General features: G+C 42.7%; 1 pseudogene; it reads left to right on the top strand.

Annotated features, from left to right (window-relative positions):
- The first annotated feature begins 8,498 nt into the window (after positions 1-8,498).
- Positions 8,499-11,294, top strand: LOC100765894 (annotated as a pseudogene).
- Positions 11,295-27,653: the final 16,359 nt, after the last annotated feature.

Genomic DNA, 27,653 nt, shown 5'->3' with positions numbered 1-27,653 from the left:
AATTTATATATACATAATTTATATAAAAAGACCAATAATGGCAGTATGTTATGCATCAATAGCAGTAACAACTTTTCTAGATTATGCAGTCATTTGAACAAAATTGTAGAGACATCCAGCACACTCCATTAAAAAAAGAAGTAAAACACAAAATCCCAGAAAAACAGCACAGTTCTGTTACTCTTGTCGTACCTGGCACCATTTTCTTTTAAATTAGCTTCTCAATCATCATCTGGAAGGAAGCCATTCTGAGCAACACCATTAAAAACAGCTCTGATAAAGCATGGTCACTACTATGTGCCATAAGGCAGGTCCACATATGAGTGAGTACATATCATGTTTGTCTTTTTGTGATTGGGTTACTTCGCTCAGAATGGTTTCTTTGAGTTCCATCCATTTTTCTGCAAATTTCAAGATTCCATTGTTTTTTTCTGCTGAGTAGTACTCCATTGTGTAAATGTACCACAATTTATCTATCCACTCTTCAGCTGAGAGGCATCTAGACTGCTTCCAGTTTCCGGCTATTACAAATAATGCTGCTATGAACATGGTTAAACAGATGTCCTTGTTATATGAATGTGCATCTTTTGGGTATATGCCTAGGAGTGGAATTGCTGGATCTTGTGGTAGACTGATTCCCATTTTATTGAGGAGTCACCATACAGATTTCCAAAGTGGCTGTACAAGTTGCCACTCTCACCTTCTTCAGTGGAGAAGTGTTCCCCTTTCTCCACATCCTCTCCAACATGAACTGTCATTGGTGTTTTTGATTTTGGCCATTCTGACAGAAGTAAGATGGTATCTCAGAGTTGTTTTGATTTCCATTTCCCTGATGGCTAAGGATGTTGAACACTTTCTTATGTGTCTTTCAGCCATTTTAGATTCCTCTATTGAGAGCTGTCTATTTAGTTGTATACCCCACTTTTTAATTGGATTGTTTGGTGTTTTGGAGAATAGCTTCTTGAGTTATTTGTATATTTTGGAGATCAGCCCTCTGTCAGATGTGGGGTTGGTGAATATCTTTTCCCAGTCTGTGGGCTGCCGTTTTGTCTTGTTGACTGTCTCCTTTGCCTTACAGAAGCTTCTCAGTATCTGAGACCTTCTCAGGAGGTCTCATTTATCAATTGTTTACCTCCCTGCCTGTGCTACTGGTGTAATGTTCAGGAAGCGGTCTCCTGTACAGACTAATTCAAGGGTATTTCCCACTTTGTCTTCTAATAGGTTCAGTGTAGCTGGATTTATGTTGAGAGTTTGATCCATTTTGACTTAAGTTTTTTGCAAGGCGATAGGCTTGAGTCGAACTGCAGTCTTCTACATGTCTGCAACTAGTTTTGCCTGCACCATTTGTTGAAGATGTTCTCTTTGTTCCATCGTATAAATTTGGATTTTTTGTCAAAAATCAAGTGTTCATAAGTGTGTGGGTAATATCAGGGTTTTCAATTCTATTCCATTGGTCTACCAGTCTATTTTTCTGCCAATACCAAGGTATTTTCAGGACTATAGCTCTGTAATAGGGCTTGAAGTCAGGGATGGTGATGCCTCCAGAAGTTCCTTTGTTGTATATGAATGTTTTGGCTATCCTGGGTCTTTTGTTTATCCATATAGAGTTGAGAATTGTTCTTTCAAGGTCTGTGAAGAATTGTGTTGGGATTTTGATGGTGATTGCATTGAATCTGTAGATTGCATTTGGCAAGATTGCCATTTTTACTATGTTGATCCTACCTATCCAAGACCATGGGAGAGCTTTCCATTTTCTGTTATCTTCTTTAATTTCTTTCTTTAGAGACTCAAAATTCTTATGATACAGGTCTTTCACATTTTTGGTTAGTGTTATCCCAAGGTATTTTATGTTGTTTGTGGCAATTGTAAAGGGTGATGTTTCTCTGATTCCTTTCTCCACCAATATGTCATCGGTGTATAGTAGGGCTATGGATTTTTTGAGTTAATCTTGTATCCTGCCAGTCTGCTGAAGGTGTTTATCAGCTGTAGGAGTTCCCTGGTTGAGTTTTTCGAGACACTAATGTAGACTATCATATCGTGTGCAAATAGTGAGAGTTTGACTTCATCCTTTCCGATTTGTATTCCCTTCATCTCTTTTTGTTGTATTATTACTCTAGCTTGGACTTCAAGGACAATATTGAAGAGGTATGGAGAGAGTGGACAGCCTTGTCTTGTCCCCAATTTTAGAAGAATTGCATCAAATTTCTCTCCATTTAATTTGATGTTGGCTGTTGGCTTGCTGTATATTGCTTTTCTTATGTTGAGGTATGTTCCTGTTATCCCTGATTTCTTCAAGACCATTATCTTGAAGGATTGTTGGATTTTGTCAAAGGCTTTTTCGGCATCTAGTGAGATGATAATGTGGGTTTTTTTTCAGTCTGTTTATATGGTGGATTACATTGATGGATTTATGTATGTTGAACCATCCTTGCATCCTTGGGATAAAGCCTACTTGATCATGGTGGATGATTTCTCTGATATGATCTTGTATTCAATTTGCTAGTATTTTATTGAGAATTTTTGCATCAATGTTCATGAGGGATATTGGTCTGTAGTTCTCTTTCTTAGTCATGTGGCTTGGGTATCAAGGTTATTGTAGCCTCGTAAAAAGAGTTTGGCAATGTCCCTTCTGCTTCTATTTTGTGAAACAATTTGAAGAGTATTGGTATTAGCACTTCTTTGAATTTCTGGTAGAATTCTGCAGTGAATCCATCTGGCCCCGGGCTTCTTTTGCTTGGGAGACTTTTGATGACTGCTTCTATTTCCTTGGAGGTTATAGGTCTGTTTAAGTTGCTTATCTGTTCTTGATTCAATTTTGGTAAGTGATAACTGTCCAGAAAATTGTCCATTTCCTTTAAATTTTCCCATTTTGTAGAGTACAGGTTTTCAAAGTATGACCTGAAGATTCTCTGGATTTCTTCAGTGTCCGTGGTTATATCGCCGTTTTCATTTCTGATTTTGTTAATTTGCATGATCTCTCTCTGCCTTTTGGTTAATTTGGATAACCGTTTGTCTATTTTGTTGATTTTCTCAAAGGACCAACTCTTTGTTATATTGATTTTGTGAATTGTTTTCTTTGTTTCGACTTTATTGATTTCTGCCCTCGGTTTGATTATTTCCTGGCATCTGATCCTCCGGGGTGAATTTGCTTCCATGTTTTCTTGAGCTTTCAGCTGTGATGTCAGATCTCTGGTGTGACTGTTCTCTAGTTTCTTCATGTGAGCACTTAGAGCTATGAACTTTCCTGTTAGTACTGCTTTCAAAGTGTCCCATAAGTTTGGTTATGTTGTGTCAACATTTTCATTGAATTCTAGGAAGTCTTTAATTTCTTTCTTTATTTCTTCCTTGACCCAGGAATGTTGCAAATGCATGTTGTTCAATTTCCATGAGTTGGTAGGTTTTTTGCACTTTGATTTGTTTTTGATTTCTATTTTTAAAGCATGGTGGTCTGACAAGACACAGGATATTATTCCATTTTTTTGTACCTGTTGAGGTTTGCTATGTTGCCGAGAGTGTGGTTGATTTTTGAGAAGGTTACATGTGATGCTGAAAAGAAGGTATATTCTTTTGTGTTTGGATAAAAAGTTCTATAAATGTCTGTTATTCCCAATTGGGTCATAACATCTGTTATTTCCTTGGTCTCTTTGTTAAGCTTTTGTCTGTTGGTCCTGTCCAGTGGTGAGAGTGGGGTGTTGAAGTCTCCCACTAAAACTGTGTAAGGCCTTATTTGTGATTTGAGTTTTAATAATGTTTCTTTTACGATTGTTGGTGCCTTTGTATTTGGAGTATAAATGTTTAGAATTGAGACTTCTTCCTGATGGATTTTTCCTGTGATGAATATGAAATGTCCTTCTTAGTCTCTTTTGATTGATTTTAGTTTGAAGTTTATCTTGTTAGATACAAGGATAGCTACCCCAGCTCATTTCTTGGGTCCATTTGATTGGAGTATCTTATCCCAACCCTTTACTCTGAGGTAATGTCTGTCTTTGATTTTGAGGTGTGTTTCTTGTATGCAGCAGAAGGATGGATTCTGACTTCGTATCCAATCTGTTAGCCGATGTCTTTTTATAGTTGAGTTAAGACCATTAATATTGAGGGAAATTAAGTCCCATTGAATGTTTATTCTTGTTTGTTTTTTTTTTTTGTTTGTTGGTGGTACTGGTATTGTATGTGGATTTACCCTGCCTTTTATTTTGTGTTTTTGAAAAGTGGGATTATCTATTGCCTATGTTTATGTGAGTGTAGTTAATTTCCTTAGGTTGGAGTTTTTCTTCCAATATTTTCTGTTGGGCTGGATTAGTGGTTACATATTGTTTAAATCTGATTTTGTCGTGGAATATCTCGTTTTCTCCATTTATAGAGATTGAAAGCTTTGCTGAGTATAGTAGTCTGGGCTGGCATCCATGTTCTCTCAGAAATGGTAGAATAACTATCCAGGTCCTTCTAGCTTTCAGAGTTTCCATGGAGAAGTCTAGTGTAATTCTGAGAGGTTTGCCTTTATATGGTACTTGGCCTTTTTCCCTAGCTGTTCTTAATATTTTTTCTTTATTCTGTATGATTGGTGTTTTAATTATTATGTGACAAGGGGACTTTCTTTTGTGGTCCACTCTATTTGGCATTCTGTAGGCTTGTTGTAGTTTCATTGGCATGTCTTTCTTTAGGTTGGGAAAGTTTTCTTCTATGATTTTGTTGAACATGTTTTCTGCACCTTTGAGTTGGGTTTCTTCTCCTGCTTCTATACCTATTGTCCTTAGGTTTCGTCTTTTCACTGTTTCCCAAATTTCCTGAATATTTTATGCTGTGGATTTGTTAGACTTCAGATTTTCTTTTTTTGATGAGTTTATTTCCTCTAGTTTGTCTTCAGCGACTGAGATTCTGTCTTCCATCTCTTGTATTCTATTGGTTATGCTTGCAGCTGTGGTTTCTGATTGTTTATTAAGTTTTTCCACTTTCAGCATTCCCTCAGTTTGTGTTTTCTTTATTGTCTCTAATTCAGTTTTGAGGTGCTAAACTGTTTCCTTCAGCTGTTTAATTGTATTTTCTTGGCTTTTTTGGCTTTCCTTGTGTTTCTTGCATCTTTTGAGTTTCTTTTCTTACATTTATCTGAAGGTTTTTTTTTATTTCCTCTTTTAGGTTCTCTATCATCTCCATGGAGTTGTTTTTAAGGTTGCTCTCTTCTGCTTCTTCTGTGTTGGCATGTTCATGTCTTGCTGGTCTAGAGTCCCAAGACTCTGGTGGTGACATATTGGTTTTCCTGTTGTTGGATGTGGTCTTCTATTGTTATTTTCCCATCTCTTGTTCTAGTGGGTACAGTTGGTGTCACTTCCTTTCCTGGTGTATATAGGTGTGGTGTTCTCTTCAGGTGTGTGCAATTGACTTTATTACTCTGATGGGTTTCAAGTTGGGTGCAGGCAGGGCTGAGGCACTTGCTCTCCAGGTGGGTGAGAGCAGCACTGGCACAGAGCTGTCACTAAACTCTGGGTATTTTGGTCCTCAGGGGTCGTGTCGTCCAGTGGAAGATCCCTGGGCAGGGTTTGCCAGGATGAGCAGGTGGAAGTTGGGCCCAAGTTAGGGGCCGAGTCAGCTCCCCTCTGCACTCTCTGCACACTGTGGCAGCTGGAATGGCCCAGCGATCTCAGCAGAGATAGGATCCCAGGGTCTTCAGTGACTGATTCGGTCAGCCTGCTGATCCGGGGCCAGATTTGCCAGGGCGGGCAGTCGGATGTTGGGCCCAGGTTAGGAGCTGAATCAGCTCCCCTCAGGACTCTCCGCACTCTGTGGGGGCTGGAATGGCCTAGCAAACTCAGCAGAGACAGGATCCCAGGGTCCGCAGGGACCGATTCACTCAGCCTGCAGATCCTGGGGTGGGATTTGCCACGGCAGGCAGGCGGAAGTTGGGCTCATGTGAGGAGCTGAATCAGCTCACTTCTGTACTCTCCACACTCTGTGGGGGCTGGAATGGCCCAACGAACTGAGCCCATTGCTAATTGTTTAAAGGAAAAACATGTTATTGGGCTGGCTTAAATTTGCAGAGGTTTTATCAAGTGTTATCATGGTGTAACATGGTAGAATACAGGCAGACATACTGCTTTAGAAGGAGCTTGGCATTGTACATATTGAGCGCTGGCAATTGGAACAAGTCAGGGATACTGTTCACGGCTTGAGCATATATGTGATCTCAATATACACCCCCTAAGAGAGGAATCTAAAATGAGCATTTAAGAATATGTTCAAAATCTTTAGCCATCAGGGAAATGCAACCCGAAATAACTCTGAGATACCATCTTACACAGGACACCAATGATATTCTATGCTGGAGAGGATGTGGAGAAAAGGGATCACTCTAACATTGCGGGTGGGAGTGCAAACTTGTACAACCACTCTAGAAATCAATATGGTTGTTTTTCAGGAAAATGTAAATCCATCTACCTTAAGATTAAGAATTTCCTCTCTTGGGCATATACCCAAAGAATTCACATTCATACAACAAGGATATCCACGGAACTATGTACATAGCAGTGTTGTTTGTAATAGCCAGAAAATGGAAGCAACCTAATTGCCCTTCAACTGAAGAAAGGATACATAAAATGTGGTACATTTACACAATGGTGTACTACTAAGCAGAAAAAAAGCAATGGAATCTTGAAATTCCCTGGCAAAGGATGAAACTAAGAGATACCATCCTGAGCGAAGTGACCCAGTCACAAAAAAGAAAAATATGGTATGTACTCTCTCTCATATGGATTTTAGACATGGGACAAAGGATTACCAGTCTACAGTCCTCACCACCAGAGAAGCTAGGAAACAAGGAGTACTCTTAAGAGAAGAATGCACGGTCCCACAGAAAAGGGGAAGGGGACAGGAACTCCTGAACTAATTGGGGGCATGTGGGTAGGGGAGAGGGTGCTGGGAGAATGAGAGGGGGAGAAGTAGAGGGGAGAGAAAGAAATGGAGGAGCAGGAAACTTGCATCGGGATAAGAATAGAGGAGAGCAGAATGAGAGATATCATAACAGAAGGGCCAGTTTTAGGTTAGAGGAGATATCTGGCACTAGGGAGATTTCCAGAGATCTACAAGGATGATACCAACTGACAATATAATTGATAGTGGAGAGGTTACCATAAATGACCTCTGATAATGAGATTGATGACTACCTTATATGCCATCCTAGAGTTTTCATCCTGTAGCTGATGAAAGCAGAAGCAGACACAGCTAAACACTGAGTCAAACTCCTGAAATCTAATATCAGATAGGGAGGAATGATGAGCAAATGAGTTCTGACCAAGCTGGAGAAACTCACAGAAACAGCTGACCTGAACAAGGGGGAGCTCATGAACCACAGACTGAAAGCTGGGAAACCAACATAGGACTGTTCCAGGCCCTCCTAACATGAGTTAAGGCCTGGAAAATCTATGGGGCCTGTAGTAGTGGAATAGTATTTATCCCTAGCATATGAATGGACTTCCGTAGTCTATTCCACATAAAGCAACATTCTCTCAACCTAGCGACATTTAGACAGAAGGTGAGAAAAACTATGGAGATAGCAATCGCATCTGTGCAGTTACGGACTGTAATAGTTCAGAGGAAGAAATGAAGGGGAACCTTCCTTGTGATACAGCAGTGTTGTAGATACAGCATCCTGCACAGCCCAAACATAAGACTGCATGACAATAAGACTAAATCCCAATTTATACAGTAGAGGGGTGTTAATAATCTGTCAGCCCTTTCAACACAGGTTCATTATTAGTAAAATAATCCCGAGGGATACTCTCTGCCTAGACACACAGGGGAGGGTCTAGGCCCTGCTCCAAATGACATGACAGAATTTGAAGATCCCCATGGAAGCCCTCACCCATCCTGGGGGACAGAAAGTGGTTGAGATGGGGGCGAGGGAACAGGGGAGGAGGTGAGGGTGTGGGAACTGGGATTGACATGTAAAAGAATCTTGATTCCAATATATAAAAAAAGAAAACTATGCTTTCCGATCGTGCCCTCCTAGCGCCTGGGAGGCGGCGCTTGCGCTCCTGCCCGAGCCACAGAGAAATGGAGACAAGGAGATGCCGCTGTTCATATGCCTCCGGCCTTGCGCCCACAACAGCCAGCAGCGGAGCCGAGCGATGTCCTCCCCCTGCAGCTAGTGCAGGCGACGCTGCGCCCCTGCTGCGAGGGTAGAGGGGCTGGAAGAGGAGGAGCATCCTCCATGGTGCAGCGGGCAGCTGCCCTGCTGCCAGATGCGAACATGGCCCTGGAGCACGGAGAATGCAAACCCCATTGCTAGGCTGCAGCCCAGCTCCTTGCTGCTTGCCTAAAGACCCCTAGAGCTGCCCGCTTTGCCGCCGCTCCCCAGCTGCTAGCTGGGATCCATGGCCACCCGCCGCACAGGTGTGGTGGCCCGGGGCAGTGGGAGCGAGAGGGCCAAGGAGCCAGCTGGGGTGCAGTGCAGCATGCAGCTTCAGGCTCAGGAGCAGGGGGGAGGATTGTCGGCGCGGGGTCCTGCCATGGCTGGCAAGGACTGTGGCAACTTGAACACGACAACACTGTGGCGGGACGCTGCCCTGTGCGCCAGGAAGCTGTGGAGCAACCTGCCCCAGCTCATGCTTGGCTGCCCGGGGTCTAGAGGTGAGCCACTCTAGTCCATAGACGACCCCCAGCTGGTGCTGCCGTCCAACATCAGTGACATTGAGGTGCTGAACTTGGGGAACAATGGCTTGGACGATTTTCCTGAAGGTCTGGGGTGGGATCTGGGCAGCCTTTGTGTCTTGGTCTTGAGCAGGAACCGCTTTGTCCGGCTGCCCCCTGCTGTGGCGGAGCTAGGACATCACCTTATAGAGCTGGACGTGAGCCACACCTGGTTGACAGTCCTGGGTGCCCCGGTGGTGAGCGCCCTAAGGGAGCTGAGCAAGCTGAACTTGAGACACATCCAGCTGCCAGCTCTGCCTGTCCAGCTGGGTGCTCTCGCCACCTGGAGGAGCTGGATGTCAGCTTCAACGGTCTAGCGCATCTGCCAGATTCCTTCTCCTGCCTCAACCACCTGCACACGCTCGACGTGGACCACAAACAACTCATGGCCTTTCCCAGGCAGCTGCTGCAGCTGCCTGGCCTGGAGGAGCTGGAAGCACCCAGCAATCGGCTGCGAGGCCTCCCTGAGAAAATCAGTGCCCTGCGTGCCCTCAAGATTCTCTGGCTGAGTGGGGCTGAGCTTGGCACCCTTCCCAGCGGCTTCTGTGAGCTGGCCAGTTTGGAGAGCCTCATGATAGACAACAACAAGCCTGCAGACTCTGCCCCCTGAGTTCAGCTGCCTGCAAGGACTCAAAATGCTCAACCTTTTGTCCAACCTCTTTGAGGAGTTTCCTGAAGTGTTGCTGCCCCTGGCTGGTCTGGAGGAGCTCCACATTATTCGCAACAAGTTGACCTCAGTGCCATATCTAATCGCTGGATTGGGCAGGCTTCTCACCCTGTGGCTGGACAATAACCGCATCTGCTACTTCCCGGACTCCATTGTGGAACTGACTCGCCTGGAGGAGCTGGTGCTTCAGGGCAACCAGATCGCTGTTCTGCCAGAAAACTTTGGCCACCTCTCCCAGGTGGCCTTGTGGAAAATCAAGGACAACCCACTGATTCAGCCCCCTTACGAAGTCTGCATGGAGGGGATCCCCTACATCGCAGCCTACCAGAAGGAATGGTCTCAGTCCCAGCCAGCTGTGCAGCCCTGCCTCAAGTTGCTCCTGATGGGCCACAAGGCTGCCAGAAAGACCCTGCTTTGATGCTGCCTCACTGAGGACAAACTGGACGGAGACCAAGGAGGAGGGGACAAAAAGAGCCACCTACTTTTTCCTCCCTTTGGGAGCAAGGGCATCGAAGTGATCAGCTGGACTGCTGATGCTTCCTGAGGCCTGTGGTTCACTGTGTATGACTTACCTGGTCATGAAATATATGAAGCGACACAGCCCTTCTTCCTCTCCCCAGGAGCCCTGTATGTGCTGGTGGCCAGCTTAGCCACTTATCAACCTCGCTGCTTTCCTGCTACTGTGGGCACCTTCTTGCATCATGTGGGGGCCCGAGTGCCTCAGGCTATGGTCTGCATTGTAGGCACACATGTGGACCTGTGTGGGGAGTGGGAACTTGAGAAGTGTCTGTACATTCACCACAAGATTGCCCTACAGGAAAAGTACGATACAGTGGGCCTAAGCCATCTAGCCAAGGTGGTTAATGAGGCCCTGGCTTGGGATTTCTAGCTGTGTTCTGCCAGCCCCCATGCAGCCTACTACAGTGCTTCAGACAAGAACCTTTGGAGGCGCAAGGCCCATTTGCAATACCTGCCTAACCACCGGCTGCAGATCCTCTCACCCATGTTGCCTGTTAGCTGCAAGGACCCCCACCAATTGCAACGCCTTGGAAACAAGCTGCTCTCTGTAGCTAGAACTGAGAAATCTTCCCCAATCTACACAGAGTCCTTCCTGGACCCTGGCAGGTGCTACAGGAACTGCACTTCCAGACACCTCAGGCACAAAGACTGGTTAATCTCATGGGACTCTGCCCGCCTTGGTCTGCAGGCAGGTCTGAAGGAGGACCAGCTGCAGAGTGCCCTTTCATACCAGCATGAGAGAGGCAAGCTGCTCTATTTTGAGGATAGCCAGACCCTCAAGGAGCATGTTTTCAACAATCTCACCTGCCTCATTGACATCATCAATGTCATTTTACAGAGAGATGCTTCTTTGCTGCTGCATAAACTGCTCTGGGGGAGCAGTGGAGAGGGTGAGGACGAGGGGGAAGGCTTCGCCGCTACAACAGTGCCCTCCTCAGGTCAGGACGCAAAAGTCCTTGGTAGCCCCAAGGAAACCCGTCCAATAGGACCTAATGTTGTCATGATAAACCAAGGCCTGCCAAGCTTTGTTGGCATAAAAATCCCTACTGGGCCTAAACCCTCTGTTACATTAACTCCCGGTGCCGGTCACATTGCCCCAACCCCTTTACTTGACACTCCTCCCACACCCACATTAAAGTCTCCGACTACCGGGCAACGAATACTCAATTTGGTTCTGGGAGCCTTTCTGGTTCTCAACCAGACTCAGCCCAACCTCACCAACCATTCTTGGTTATGTCTGACTTCTGGTCCCCCTTACTATGTAGGGATAGCCACCATAGGGAAATATAATAGTACCACCTCAGCTAATGGATGTGACTGGAAAGCTGCCCATAAGCTGACCCTGACTCAAATCTCGGGACAGGGAATTTGCCTGGGCAGACCCCACCTACACATCAACCCCTCTGTCACCAGACCAATTCTAGTCTAGGCTCATCCACCTACCTGATCCCCGAGCCTGGACTTTGGTGGGCATGTAACACCGGCCTGACACCATGTATACATACTCAAACCTTGGATGCTACCAAGGACTCCTGCGTCCTGAATCGCCTCCTGCCCCGGGTGTTTTATCATCCTGCTAATTATCTTGAGCAGGCCTATGAGATGCCTGAGGGGTATCCTGTCAGAATTAAAAGAGAGCCAATATCCCTCACTTTAGCTATCCTCATAAGGGCAGGTATGGCAGTGGGGGTTGGCACAGGAACTGTTGCGCTGGTTCAGGGGTCCCGCTACTATAATGATCTAAAAACAGCCATGGATGAGAACATTAAAGCCATAGAAGGACCCATGACTAAATTGGAAAAGTCTTTGGCTTATCTAGCAGAAGCTGTCCTCCAAAATCGAAGGGGACTTGATCTCCTTTTCCTTAAGGAAGGTGGACTCTGTGCTGCCCTAAAAGAGGAGTGCTGTTTCTATGTTAACCATTCTGAAGTTATTAGGGATTCCATGGCAAACATCACGGAAAGACTCAACCAGTGGCAAAGGGAACAGGAGTCACAAGACTGGTTTGATGGATGGTTTAACAGCTCCCCTTGTCTTACTACCCTAATCTCCACCCATTTATGACCCCTGCTTATTCTTTTACTGCTGCTTACTTTTGGGCCATGCATTCTTAATCACCTACTCCGATGTTTTAAAGAATGCTTGTCCATTACCCAAGCCCTAGTTCTTACCCAGCAATATCAGGCTCTTAAACAACAGAAAGGAGCATAGGTTTTAGGATTAAAACCCCAGAAATAAATGAGGGAATGAAAGATTTTAGTCCAAAAAGAAAAATGTTTCCCACAGGCCTTGGCCCATTACAAGGGAGTTGGCCTCAACCCTGGGTACATTCTATGGTTTAGACAGGGGCAATCACCAAGGCAACCCTCTTTGGCTCACACCTGGCTGGACAGCAAACAATCAAGGACTTTCCAGAGTACATTCTGTGGATTTTTCCTTTGTAGAAAACCAGGTCATACCTAGGTGACCCCATTAATATGAAATCATACTTTGTAATCAGTAACTTTGTAACCAAATGCTCTGTACCCCAAGCATGTATGATGATTTGCGGTTTTTCCCTATTTAAAAAAGCCCATAACCTTTGCTAGGTGTGCAGCATTCCCGGTATTGCTGACACCCAAATGAAAATTCATTCAATAAACTCTCTCTTGCTTTTGCAGCGCTTGGTTTGGTTTCTGAGTCTCGGGGGCTCCTCGGGATCCTGAGGCCCTTAGGGGTCTGGGGTGTTTCAATTAAAAACATGTTGTGAAGGAGACTGCTTTTCTCAGAATGAAGATACTGCTGCTGAAAAATACTAGTTAGATATTTAAGAATTTAGTGACCCAAACCCTTTTTTTGAAGCTCAAGAAAGTAAACCTCCCTATTATTACAGTGCAGGTGGTGTATGCTCCAGTGCATTGATGTCTAGTTATTTATCAGCTATTTCTTTTTTTTCGGAGACAGGGTTTTCCTATGACTTTGGAGGCTATCCTCTAACTAGCTCTTGTAGAACAGGCTGGTCTTGAACTCACAGAGATCTGCCTTCCTTTGCCTCCCGAATGCTGAGATTAAAAGTGTGGTCCACCACTGCCTGGCTTTCAAGGATTTTTAAAAATATTTTATTATCAGCTATTTCTACTGACGGAGAACATCAGATCTGGGAGGGAACTGTTCCTATTTTGCCTGATTCAAGTGTCTGAGAAACAAATATTGCTCTAGTCTGCAATGGAAAAACTTAACAGGGTTTTGGCCTTTCATTTTCTTTGTAAAACATGCTGAGCAAACTGTACCAGTTAACCACAGTTTGGCAAATTATTATGTTAACAATTATGACATCTGCAATATTTTATAAGGCAACTAACTTAACAAAAAGGGGGAAAAAGAAGTGGATTATAAGAATAGATTGAGGGAACATTGTGCTTTAATTTGCTTGGAGTTATGGGTAGTCTTAAGTGAATACTTGCTTGGCATGGACCACAGTTTCCTCTTCATTAAAATGACTTTGGTAGTAGAGCCTTCTAACAAAGTCAACAGACATCAAGGTCCCAATACACTTTGAGTAAAAGGTAGATCCCATGAATGGAAAGAAAATGTTGTCTCAGCCTAAGCATAAGAATGAGTGACAAACAGCACAAATCAGGGTGACTCCCTGGAGTAGAATATCCTCTATACTTTCCCAGTGGACTCTCTGTGATAACTATGGGAGGAGTTACCAATAAGGATGGGGAGAGGTAAATGACAATGACAACCACATGAGATTTCTGTGATTGGAAAGGGGACAAGATGTCTAATGGATCGATTTCTCACTGGAGTGCCCATCACACCCATTTCTCCTTCATCATCATACTTAGGAAAGCCCTCAGGTTCTTCCCTTCTCTATTCACAGCATCCTGCATTCTGCCTGCTGCAGAACTTCCCACTTCTGTATCATCAGAGGGCATTTACAGCTAAGTCAATGATGTGAATGAGGAACAGTTGAGGTAAAAAGCTACACTACATAGAAGGTAACAGGTTGTTAATGTATCCTGTATCCCAATGAAAGTGCCCGGGCAGTCTCCCCACACACACTCAAGGAACAATTAAAGGAGAAGCAAGACAAGCAGTCGTGCTTGCAACAGCCTCTGGTGCTGGTTTTTAAAATTTTGACTCGTATACGTTGTACTCTTTGAGGAGCCTGACAGCCAACTCCCAGGTAAATCACACAGGGTCTTAATCTTTCACATGAATGCCTTGCTTTAGCTTGGATGCTTTCTACCCAGGTTTTCTTAACTAATTATCCAATCTACTTGTGTCTCTGGGCTTTTACCGTTCTCTATTTCTTTTCTATCCTTATTCTGTGCCTGGCTGTGTGGCTGTTCTCTTTTTCTCGCTTCTTCTCTCACTGATAGATCTCTTTACTTCTCAGATTTCTGTCTCTCTTCATGCCAGCCCCACCTATCCTTTCTTTTTCCTGGACATTAAGCTAATAGAGCAATCAGGTGCTTTAGACAGACAATATAGCACAGCTTCACCGAGTTAAAAAGTACAACATAAAGGAATGAATCACATCCTTTCACCATAAAACAAATGTTTCAAAGGATAAACAAACTTTAAAAATAATATTCCACAACACACACGGGTGATCAACTCCCAGCCCCAGCTGGTGATGCTGGAGATGCAAATACTCCAGTATATGTGCTTCTTGTTTGCATCTCTCTACTTCTATTTGCTTCAGTTAAGAAAATTACTCCCAAGTATTTGCCTCCCTATTCCAATTGAGAGGATGCATCCAGATCGGTGTAGGATCTTAGAAAAGGGGCTGGGCTAGAATAGGACAGTGTATGATTTGCTCTCCTGTCTACTGACCTGTGTGCCCACATTGCTACTGTAGTTCTCATGGGACTTCTAGAAACTGGAATGTTTCCTAGATGAATGACCTTGGGCCCAGCTCTCTCTTTGCAGGGACACTGGGTCCTGATCATGCAAAAGGCATAGACGTGGCTGGGCATTGGTGGCGCAGGCCTTTAATCCCAGCACTCGGGAGGAAAAGGCAGGTGGATCTCTGTGAGTACAAGGGCAGCTTGGTCTCCAGAGCGAGTGCCAGGATAGGCTCCAAAGCTATACAGGGAAACCTTGTTTCGAAAAACCAACAAAAAAGGCATAGAGGTGATCACTATTGATTGTCCCTGTAAAGAACAAATTGGAGTACAAAATGGGAATCCCTGCTCTGCCATTTGGTACTGTCCTTATCATGACTAACTGGCAACAATCCTGGCCAGGTGTGTATGCTCTATTACTCTACCTGTAAATGGACTGTCATTGCATAGTGCAGTGGAAATAGTGTTTGTGAGACAGTGCCTGGCTATGTGCAATACATAGAAACACTATTTATTAAGACTACAGGGTAAAAGGAAGGCAGATAATCAGATTACTTTTTAAATGTGGTTGAGTCTCAGGAAGCACCATGTAAGACTAGGCTTAGGCCAGGAACCCATTCTGGATCTTCACAAGGGAGAGTATAGGGGCTTCTTGCCTTGTCAGTGAACCTGAAGTGGTGGCCACTACCTTTGGTCTTGGTTTCAAATGGAGACATGACCCATTGTAAGGTAGAGGAGGGGCTGGCTCTTTCTCTCTTAGGTTCCAGAGCATGTGGAGGGCAGAGACTGCATGTTCTGGAGCAGGAATGCCTCAGTGGTTATTTAATCTTATCTGTGTAATTTTTTCTCTAACAAATACCTATTTTTTGAGTGAAGGACTGATCCTGCAAGTGTGTAGGGCAGGCTAAATGCTGTAGCTGAGGAGGTGGTGGCTGTGAGTCACAGGATTTTAATCACAATTTGATGACAGGATTCATGAATTACTCACAGCTGTTCGCACATCTCTGAGCCAATTTACAGGCACCACCAAAAAAGACACTTTAGTCTTCTGGGAAGAGAATCGTGGCAGCATCCAGTAACCTCACTGGTGAAAAATCAGGCTGTGTCTGAAATTGTCGAGGGAAAGGCACAAATGGCAGGGTAGACAGATCCTGAACCCTGCAAGAAGATTTCCAGTGAGGCAGAAAACATTGCCAGTAGATGTCCTCTGCGAAAATTGGTGGAAGGACCTAATGAAACCTTCCATGAAAAAATACTACAGGAAACTAATGACTATTGGTAAAGGGAGAATAGCTTTGCCTGGCATGATCATGTTCAGTTAATCACAGCAAAATGGTCTGCCCTGTTAGCATATGAACTAAAGAAATAACAAATGGATTGCATAGCTCATATTTTTAAAGATTGTTTTATTTATTATGTATACAACATTCTGCTTCTATGTATATCTGCACACCAGAAAAGGGCACCAGATCTCATTACAGATGGTTGTGAGCCACCATGTGGTTGCTGGCAATTGAACTCAGGACCTCTGGAAGAGCAGTCAGTGGTCTTAACATCTGAGCCATCTCTCCATCCCCCATAGCTCATATTTAAACATTGATGTTTAAATTGGCTGAATGAGATATAAGGGAACTATTGGATTCTAGCTATGCTTTGAAAGATTTTAGTTTGCTGAGAGAAAAAGTTTCCCACAGGTCTTGGCCCAGGACAAGGAAGTTGCCCCTGACCTGAGGGCAGACAAACAAGCCTTTGTGGGTCACACCTGGCCAACAGACAATCTGAGACTTTCTAGGGTACATTCTATGTTTTTTCCTTTGTAAAAAAAAAGCAGGTCACACCTGAATGACCACTCTAACATGAGATCATACTTTGCAATCAATCACTCTGTGGCCCTTGTCTGTATGGTGACCTGTGGTTTTTTTCCTATATAAGGAGCCTATAACACTTGCTGGGGTGTGCAGCTTCCCTGATATTCCTGACACCTGAATGCACATTCGTTCAATAAACCCTCATGCTTTTGCAGCTCTTGGTCTGGTTTCTGAGTCTCAGGGGCTCCTTGGGATCGTGAGGCCCTTAGAGGTCTTGGGGTCTTTCAGCTTAATTTCTTGCTCACCTCATATTTATTTTGGGCCCCTACTTTCACAGCAAACACCAAATTGTTTTTATTAAGCAGAAGTCTTGATCTGTTTACTGAAGTCATGCCAAAGACAAATATTGTCACATATCAAACAAGCATTTCTAAGGAAGGGAACAGCTCAGTGGTAGAACAACTCTCTGGCATGAGCCCAGCAGGGGTTTTCTCTGTGATGAAAATTGTCTAGAATAATGGGGAATCTATGATATGCAACAAATCACAATTCTAAAACCAAATAAGCTTTTTTAAAGGAAAGATGAGTAATAATGATGATTTAAATTAATTCATTAGACAGGGTACAAAGGAACAAAAACCAAATATAATTCACACAAGTCTGAATTAAAAACAAGAGTATTCTTCAATTATGAATCAAAAACCTATGCATTATGTAAAAATGAACTATATTTATAGATTTAACATATATAAGTCATAAGCTGGACAGAAGCTTGGTTGTGGGTAATAGCATCAAGCCACCTTGGCCTCCTAAAGATCAATTCACAAAATAAGGAAGCCTGCTCCAAAATATTTAGCCAACATGTGTTATCACTTTTTAAAACACAACCAACATTAACATTAAGTAGTCATATAAAAAAGATCTCAGCCAGGTAAGTCAGAATATAATTTAACCCTAGGAATCTGGAGTCAGAGGCAAACATACCTCTGAGCTTGCAGCCAGCCTGCTCTACTCATCAGTGCCAGGCCAAGCAAGGATAAGAGTTGAGACTGATTCAAAGAACCTCATGAAAGGCCAGACATTTTGAAGTGAGCTTTAAATCCCATCACTTAGGAGTAAGAGGCAGGAGGTTCTGTCTGTTAGTTCAAGGTCAGGGCATGAGGGTTATAAAAAGAGAGAGTGCCAAAAAATCGAAACAACCTCTATTTTCATTACATCAAAGTATTAAAGTCTTTTATTATTTATAACTAAAGAGTCTGCCTGTGTCCCCAACAGTTGCAACTTAACATGGTGCTGATACAGACTAAAAACTATTCTTCTATGACACTGATATTAAATGGAAAAACATTTTATTCATCTCCTCCTCAGGAACCAACATATTCCAAGTTTATACTTAGAAAATGTGTTTATTTTTTTGTTTCTCGAGACAGGGTTTCTCTGTGGCTTTGAAGACTGCTCTGGAACTAGCTCTTGTAGATCAGGCTGGTCTCAAACTCACAGAGATCTGCCTACCTCTGCCCCGCAAGTGCTGGGATTAAAGGCATGTGCCACCACCACCAGGCAAAAATGTAAATTTATGCTCACAGAAAAACTAGAGGTCTATGCGGTCAGATTTTTTCAGAACATGCTGCTATATCACACAAATGATAACTAACAAAATGAAAAAAATAAATCATATATATATATATATATATATATATATATATATATATATATATTTCTTTAAGATTTTGAAAGTGTGTTTTTTGGTGTACTTGTGTGAATGTGTTTGTGTGTGAACATTTGTATATTTGTGTGTGTGGTATTGTGATTTATATGATGTGTCTATTTTTATTTGTGTGTCTATGTTTATGTATTAATGTTTGTGTGTGTTTTTGCAAAGTATGTGTGAATATGTGTGAGGGGGATTTATGTTTATGTGTATATTGCGTGTGAATTTATGTCTATGTATGACAGAGAGGTGTGTATTTTGTGAGTGCATGTACATAGTATACCACACATGTAGTGACCAAAGACAACTTTCAGGACTTGATTATCTCTACCATGCTTTCTCTGTAACAAGCTCATTGTACTGGTACAGCAACAATTTTTACCTGGTGAGTCACAAGCACATGCAATTAAACTTCATAAAATAATGGCAGGCACCTAAAGTCAATACAAACATACTGTGCTGTGTGGTTGCTTTTCAAAGATACAAGAAGTAAGTCAACTTTAATATTGAACCTGCTTAGGTCAACCTCATGGTTGAGGGGATTTTAGTTTTCAAAGTAATTTTATCAAAAGCAACAATTGCTTCAATTAGCAATATTCAAAATATACACTGTTCTATATATTTACTTACATCAGTTTGAAACTTCTCTATTGTTAAATATTACAGAAAAGCCTTTGCCACAACATGAAGTTTGAAACTTCAGGTGCATACAACTTATAATACCACTCTTTAGTATAGTCAGGTGACTGGGAAATCCTTAAACTTTAAAAAATACAGAATATATGTATTATCAAATAACTCCTGTAGTGTGAAGATTCCTCATGCTGCCAAGTAGAGAGTTCCACCTTCTATGAAACTTCAGAGCTACAAATTACAAATACCAACATTAAACCATATTTATTTACAATTCCATTTTCTAGGATCCATCCCCTAACTGATAGAACACATTTTTCCAAGCCTGGCCCTCAAGATGCAAAGGGCAGGCCCACCCCTGGATTCACCCCAGTCCAGACTCCACCCTAAAGATGCCCATCATTGGTGGATCCACCCAGTGAGCACTAAAATCCTCCACATCAGGATTCACCCTAGGGTTTCTGGTATTCTGTCCCCACTGGGCCAACCAGGAATGATTTGCTCAGATGAAACATGGATTTATTAATTCCTTGTAATTGATTTAACTCATTGACAACTGTGGGTTTCAAATTTCATTTCCATTCATCTGGAATTTTATACATAACAAAGAAGCTTTGTTCTTGGGATCACTTGGCTTTCTACAGCCACTTCTGTAACCCGTCCCTGATGGTGTGGCATGGGCAGTACAGGAGGGCAGAACCCAGACCAGGCAGAGATCGTTCCCTTGTGTTGTGATTTCTGATTGATTCTTTCACAAGCCACACAATCTTTCCTGCCCTAAAAAGCAAACCAGTTTATATGTAGCTCTGTCTCCATGTCCTTTCCTCCTGTTCTTTCTGGGACACACTACCAGCCACTGCTCTGAAGCACTTTATCAAAGGCCTCCTTGTGAAGGACAAAACATTAAAGTTAATAAAAGTTGAAAAACTGGGGCCCTAAAAAGGGAACTTCTGATGACTCCTCAACTGGAAATGCCATGGCTGTCACCTGTCTCTGCTCTCAGAGAAGGAGATGTGAATGTCTAACACCTATGTCAACATTCCTTCCTCTACTAATTGTTGGTTGTAAATTTTCCTTGGCCCAAGGGATAACTCTCAGACCCAGTGGCTCTGTAACTCCAAAATCCCATCCCCTGTCTTATCTTACTCAAATATATCTTCCTTAAAATATATGGTTATTGCCTTACTCTTTGCTTTGTATTACTTAAGTAACCATAGAGACTTTGTAATTTGTGACTTTCAGCCTTAAATTCTTGCCCTATAAAACCCCTCTCAGTTACTGATCAAGGCTTCTACCACTTGCAAGTGAAGAAGTCCAAGCTAGGTTCAATTAAAATAAACATTTGCGTTTGCATTGTATCTGCCAGGTCCTTGGGGTGGTCTTTATGGGTATGGCGACCCTGGGACCACACTTGGAGTGAGCTGCTAAATTCAATGATGTTTTTCAGCTCTCATCTGTTTCACTGTTAGCAATAGGATACCCAGCTGACTACCTCTCAAGTGATAGTGTATGCACCCTATTCCTCCAAAGAGGCTGCTGCTGTCAGATTGGGAATAAAGTTCATACCTATTTTGCAGGCACTTTGGTGCTTGATTTGGGATCATTTGCACGTCAGAATGAGCAATCGCTAGTTTTCTTTATTCTAGATGCAATATCTTATCAGCCTTTAATTAAACAAGTAGACATCACTGGATTTAAGTATTAGAAACTAAGCTATAAAGCGCATTTATGATGTGTGGGGCTGCAGTAGGAACCAGCAGAGCAGACTGAGGTTAATTCCTGAGAGGGTGTGTGTGAACTATAGAAAGTCTAGTAAAGTGGATAAAGAAAAGACAAAAACACAGAACAAAATCAGGAGGGAAGATTCAGTTAACAATGAACACCATGAGTTTATTTCTTACCAGTCTCATATACCTTAACCAAAAGTTGAACATGTATACGGAGCAAACAGAATTTTCTTCCTCAATTCTCTAAGGATTCGGTAACCACACCTTAGATTCAAGTCTTCATTATCTAGCCTTGAGGTTCAGGAGTAAACACACCTGAGACCAGGTCTGTTGTTATTTAGAATTAGACAGCTGAGTCCAAGATCCAACATCCTACTATAGCCACACCATTCACCTTTAGATTTTATGTCCTTTATCTGATGACAGTTTGAAACTCTCTGCCCTCGAGCCAAGATGGAGAACAGCCATCTTTATGGGCATCAACAGTGCAACATGATTTTCTCATTTATCTGCCTTTGTCAAAAGGCAATTGTGATCCGGGCATTGGTGGTGCAAGCCTTTAGTCCCATCACTCTGGAGGCAGAGGCAGGTGGATCTCTGTGAGTTTGAGGCCATCCTGGTCTCCAGAGCAAGTGCCAGGATAGGCTCCAAAGCTACAAAGTGTAACCCTCTCTTGAAAAACAAAAAAAGAAAAGCAAACAAAAAACCACTGTAATGAACATCTTTTTAGTTATCTCTCAAAGTTGTAAATTAAACATCTTGTGTGTCCTTATTATTCTCCAAGGCCCCTTGGTTTTCTACAATTATTTTCTGAATCTGCTCATCATCAGCATGGGTGTGGCAGGAGTAGGACACAAGGGCAGGTGGGACCAAGCAGAGCAAACAGATTATGAGCATGGAGAAGCCTGGGGTGGGAAATGGGTACTTGGCACCTCACACCTTGCAGGACACAGGCCCTCTGAAAGTGGCTGCTTCATGAGGCTGCCAATCCATGGCCAGAGCCATAACTAGCCAATCCCAAGATGCATTCCCGGAGAGGCAAGCTCTGAACTACAGGTCCCAGCATCCATCCTGGCAGAGCCCAGCTGGTGTTGCTATGTGATAGCACCTGGAACACATACCCAGGATGGGTAAAGCTGCCAGCCCTATGGGTGCTCATGAAAACATCCAGCACAGAATTCCTGTTGCTCCCTGGGCTCCTTGACCATCCATTGCATTCAATCCAAAGGAGTCCAGCCCTCCAGCTTCAGGAAAGGTGTTTCCCTTGTGTAATTATTTCTCATTGATTTTCCCACTTCCTTGTACCAGCCACACAATTTCTCCTGCCCTAAAAACAAACCCCTCTGGAGGCACCTCCCATCTCCAATTTCTTTCTACCAGTTCTTCCAGGAACACACACCCAGCCACTGCTCTGAGGCAGTTTATTAAAATCCTCCTTGTGAAGGACCAAATATTAAAATTAATACATTTTTAAAAACTTAGGCCCAAAAGAGGGAAATTCTAATGTCTACTCAGTTAGGAATGCCTTGGCTGGCACCTAAGCCAAGCTCTCAGAGAAAAGGAAATGACTGCCGCCTCCCATGCCAACATTCCATTGTCTGCTAATTGCTGGTTGTAAAGGTCCCTCAGTCCTTGGGATAACTGACAGAACCTGTGACTCTGGAAACTTGCAACCCCATCCCCTGTCTTATAATACTCAAATGTATCTTTCTTGAAATATATGGTTGTTGCCTTACTCTGGATTTTGTATGACCTTAGGTAACCACAGAGACTTGGTAATTTGTGACTTTCAGCTTTACTGTCTTTCCCTATAGAAACCCTTCTCAGTTATTGTTCAAGGCTTCTGCCGCTTACAAGTGTAGAAGTCCAAGGTAGTATGAATTAAAAAAAATATTTGTGATTGCAGTGGAGGTGGCATTTGCATTGTATCTTTCAGGTGATTGGGGTGGTCTCTCTGGGGATCTGTGAACCTGGCACAATACTTGATCTTGGAATGAGGCCTCGAACTCCAATGATGGGTTCCAGCTCTCATCAGTCTCACTGTTAGCAACAGGAGATCAGCTGATTGACTCTCGAGGGATACAGTGTGTGCACCAGCTTCCACCACAGCAGCTGCTGCTGTCAGTTTGGAAATAAAGTTCATTCCTACTTTGCAGGCACTTTGGTATTTGCCTTGGGATTATTTGCACCTCAGGAAGATCTATCATTAGTTTTCTTTATTCTGAATGCAATGGATTATCAGCCTGTAAATAATCAAGTAGACTTCACTGGATTCAAACATTGGAAGGTAAGCTATCAAGCAGGTTTATGAAGTTCACATGCTTGTGCAATGTGAGAAGCTGACTTTTCAGAGCTGCAGTGGCAGCCAACTGAGCATCCTGAGGTTTGTTCCTGAAAAGGGGAGTATGGACTAAAGGAAGGCTAGAAAGACATAGAATAAAATCAGGAGGGCAGATTCAGTTAATACTGAACACCACAAGTTTATTTCTCACCACTCTCATATGCCTTAACCAAAAGGTGAACATGGGTTGCTTCATACAGAGCAAACATTCTTTTCTTGCTGAATTCTTCACAGATTTGGTAACCACACCTTAGATTCAAATTCTAGCTACATGTTCTTTAGGGACAGGTGTCAGCACATCTTAGACCAAGTCTGTATTTATTTAGCATAAGACAGCCCATGCCATGATGCAACATCTTACTGTAGCCACATCTTTGACCTTTAGGTTTTATGATTTCTTAAGGACAGTTGTGAACTCTCTGCCCTTGAGCCAAGATGGAGTCCAGCCATCTGGCATCTAGCAGTGCAATGTGATTCTCTCATCCATCTGCCTTTGTCAAAAGGCAATTGTGAGTAAAGGGAGGGTGTGGGGGTTCATCTATTTGCCTGACAGATATCCTAACAGCTCCCCTAGTTTTTAATAATTTTTTATTTCTTGAGAAGATGTCATTGATGTTCTGGAACTCCTGGATATACTGTAGCCTTTTTTACTGTCTAAGCCTCTGGGGTAGCTGGGATTGCTGGATCATGGTGACAGGTAACTCACAACCCAATTTTAAAGTGTAATTGTAGTGAAAGGATGATAATTGTTATGGCTAGGGATTGATTTCTTCCCTAATCCCATTTTAGAGATTTTCCCTGTGTATTAGTGGCATTTATCTTTCATCTACAATTGATGTTGTTCAATGCTGCCCAGGCTGGCCTCAAACTCACAGATATCTGAATGCCTCTGCCTCTCAAGTGCTGAGATTAAAGGCATGCACCACCAATGCCCGGCTCTTTTTAAAATCTTTTAGGTTATTGTTTCCTAAGCTCTAGTGACTAAGGGTAGATATCAAAGACGATACAGTTTTCAGTAGTTCTGTTTTGATGTGTAGTTTCTGTGGGCTCCTTTCTTTACACAATTTTTCAGGTAGTGCACACTCATCTTGAGCTCTCTACATAGCACAAGAGGACCTTGCAGGCTTGATTATCCAGTTGCTAATTCTTAAGTGTTGAGTGACAAGTGTGTGACACTGTGACATTTTGTTGGTTATTTTAGAAAGAGTCTTACTATGTTGCCCAGACTAGCCTCAAACTCTGGCTATCTCCCAGCTCTAGCCTCCATAGTCCGGCATTTATGGGCAGTTTAATATTGAGCTAACAGTCCCTGCTGATACCAAGTTTTTAATCTAGGTGTCCCAGAGGAAGTGTAGCAGTGAACTCCAGTCTAGCCAAAGACAGTTAACCATTGCACTCTGGATCTTCACTTTAGTTATGTAATTTGGGGATTTCTTTTTAATCAACAGGAAATCAAATAAACTTAAAAAAAGAATTTAGGCAGGCAGCGTTGGTTCAAGTATTTAATCTCAGCACCCTGGAGATAGAGGCAAAAGAATCTCTGAGCTGAAAGATAGCCAGGGCTACAAAGAGAAAAACTGTCTCAAAAATTATATATATGTGAGTGAGTGTGTGTGTGTTAGTTATTTTAAATTATGTCTATAAATGTACAAGCATATGCAAGAGCCCATGGAGATCAGGAGAAATTGTGTTCTCTAAGAGCTGTAGTTACTGGTGGGTGAAAGCCACCAGGGTTGTGGGATAGAAATAGAACTGTAGTACAATGATAGAACAAGAAGTACTCTTAACCTGAGCTATGGTTCTAGCTCAATAGATACACTATTCACAGTTATTCTAAAGATAATGTTGTTGTTGTCTTTTGCTGTGCATTTGGGTGATAAAACATGATCCAATACACTCAACAAATCCACATGGAGTTTATTGGAAAAGGGAATAAAGGGAGGGGTAGGTGTTAACCAATATGGAGCAGAAATGGAAAGAGAGGAAACGTGTGGCAGGCACTTGCTTATAAAGGCAAAGGGAACAGTTAAGACTGAGGCTCAGTAGTTGGGACCTTAGAAACCAGAATCACAGAACTGCCTTTGGCCAAGATTTACATGGTCTCTGTATGCAGAATCCTAATTCAGTCAATTAACACATGAACCACACAGCCATGCAAACTTTGACAGTCTTTGAGATGTCAGAAGGAACAATCACCTGTGAAAAACAGATCCCAGGGCAAGGGAAGGTCACCTGGAAAAGAGAAGAGAAGATTGATCCCAGAGCAGGCAGGGAATCCAAGTGTTAGAGACGCCACTAGACCAGGAAAGGATCTCTAAGGAAGTGACAGGCCCAAAAGAGGGCTGATGTGGAGTGACATGTGGGGGCTAAAGAGAAAACACCAGGGTGGGAGGAGAGGAATTGGGAGCAGAATCAGGGCCAGGTTGCACAGAACCTAGGGAGAGGGAGAATCCAGGTTATCAACAATTATTGATACTTTTCAGTACTACCTTTTCTGTGTCCTATTATTTCTGCTGTTACTTACAAAATATTTGAGTTATATAAAGTTACAAAGAGCCGGGCAGTGGTGGCAGTTGGTATTAACCCCAGCACTTGGGAGACACAGGCAGATGCATCTCTATGAGTTTGAGGCCAACCTGGTCTACAGAGGGAGTCCCAGTACCAAAAGCCACTGAGTAACTTTGTCATCCAAACTGATCCAGTAGGCTTCATCTCAGATAGGGAGTGATGGTTCAACATACAAAAATCAGTAACTGTAATCCACCATAAAAATAAACTTTAAAAAACACTCTTATTATCCCTTTACATTCTTACAAAGTCATTGATAAGCTTGGTATTGGGGGTGCATGCCTTTAATCCCAGCACTTGGGAGGCAGAGGCAGGCAGATCTCTGTGAGTTCAAGGCCAGCCTGGTCTCCAGAGTGAGTGCCAGGATAGGCTCCAAAGATGCACAGACAAACCCTGTCTTGAAAAATAAATAAATAAATAAATAAATAAATAAATAGATAAATAAATCATTGACAAAGCACAAATATCATAAAAGTCTTGGAGATATTAGGGATACAATTTACGTACACACATAATGAAGGACATTTACAGCAAACCTATAGACAACATCAAATACAATGGAGAGAAAAACCAAAGGAATTCCAATAAAATCTGTAACTTGACAAGGTTGTGAAGTCTATATCTACTCAATACAGTACTTGAAGTTCTAGATAGACTGATAAACAGCTAAAGGACAACAATGGAATATAATTTGGAAAGGAAGAAGTAGAAATGCTGTTACTTGTTGATGATACAGTGGTACCACCTAAGTGACACTAAAAATTCATCAATGGAGGTACAGGTGATTAAAACTTTCAGCAAAGTGATGGGATACAAGAGTAACTAAAAAAATCATTAGTCCTCCTATACAAAAATGGCAAACAACTTGAGAAAGAAATAAAGGAAGCAACAGCAATCACAATAGCTTCAAATAATATAAAATATATTCAAGTAACTCTAACTTGTTTAATTAAAAATACTTTAAGTGTTTGAAGAAAGAAATTGCAGAAGATTTGAGGAGATGGAAAGATCTCCAATGCTCCTAGATCAGTAGAATGAACACTGTAAAAAATCCATCCAACTAACAGCAGTCCACAGATTCAGAACAAACCCCATCAACATTCCAGCACAATTCATTAACGACCTTGAAAGGCAGTCTGCTTTTTCATATGAATAATAACCAACCAGGATTGCTGTCTTGCTTGTGGTGATGGCTATTCTAGGCAGTAAAACTGACTACCTCTGAAAACACCAAAAATTCAATGAGGTTGGGCATTGTTTTTGTTTGTTTTCTGGATTTTTTTTGAGACAGGATATCACAGTACATGTGGATCCAGTCCTGCAACTTGCTTTGTACACCAGCTAGCCTCGAACTCACAGGGATCTGGGATCCGACTGCTTCTGCCTCTCAAGTGGTGGATTTAAAGGTGTACACCACCAATTCCCAGCAGGTATTTTCTTATTAAAGTTTTTAATATAGGAACACATATCTTTAATATAGATCTTTGGAGGTGATAAAATCCAACTTTAACAGCTTGGTGTTGGTGCACATCTTTAATCCCAGGAATCAGAAGCAGTTGGATTTCCTGAGTTTCAGGACTGCCTGGTCTACAGAATGTGATGCAGGGCTACACACAAAAATTAAAAAAAAAGTCATGGGAAAAATCCATCACTCTGTAAACCATGCTGTCCTTGAACTCACAGAGAACCACCTGCCTCTGCCTTCCCAGTGCTGGGATTAACGGTGTGTGCCACCACCACCCTGTAGAATAATCTTCATTTGTGTCCTAAAAATCTATTTTTTAATATCCTAGACACCCTTCATTTGTTGAATAAGAGAATCACTCAGGTCCATATTTTGCAATGGTCTGGGCAAGCAAGCACATTGTGTGGAGGAGGAAGACGAGGATGCACCTGTGAACTACAGGAGGAGAGCTTGTCATCTACTGGAGACAGGGGTAAGTGATAATGAAATCCTTGTCTCTGCAGATCTCTAAAAGTTCCCTGTCTGGAGTCCAGTCCAGGGCCCTGACCCCGTGCTGTGTCTTTAAGCACACTATAAGTCTTAAGGAAGTGCTGCTGTCATTCAAGCATCACTAGCCTATCAGAGGCAGCAGGCCAACCCGCCAATCTCAAGTCTTCCAGAACACTTCCTGGAGCCATGCTGCAGGCTTTGTTTTACAGCA

The sequence above is a fragment of the Cricetulus griseus genome, unplaced genomic scaffold (assembly GCF_003668045.3).
Source record: "Cricetulus griseus strain 17A/GY unplaced genomic scaffold, alternate assembly CriGri-PICRH-1.0 unplaced_scaffold_180, whole genome shotgun sequence".
Classification (NCBI taxonomy): Eukaryota; Metazoa; Chordata; class Mammalia; order Rodentia; family Cricetidae; genus Cricetulus; species Cricetulus griseus.
The sequence above is the reverse complement of the archived record's forward strand: the minus strand, read 5'-3'. Positions and strand labels throughout refer to the sequence as shown.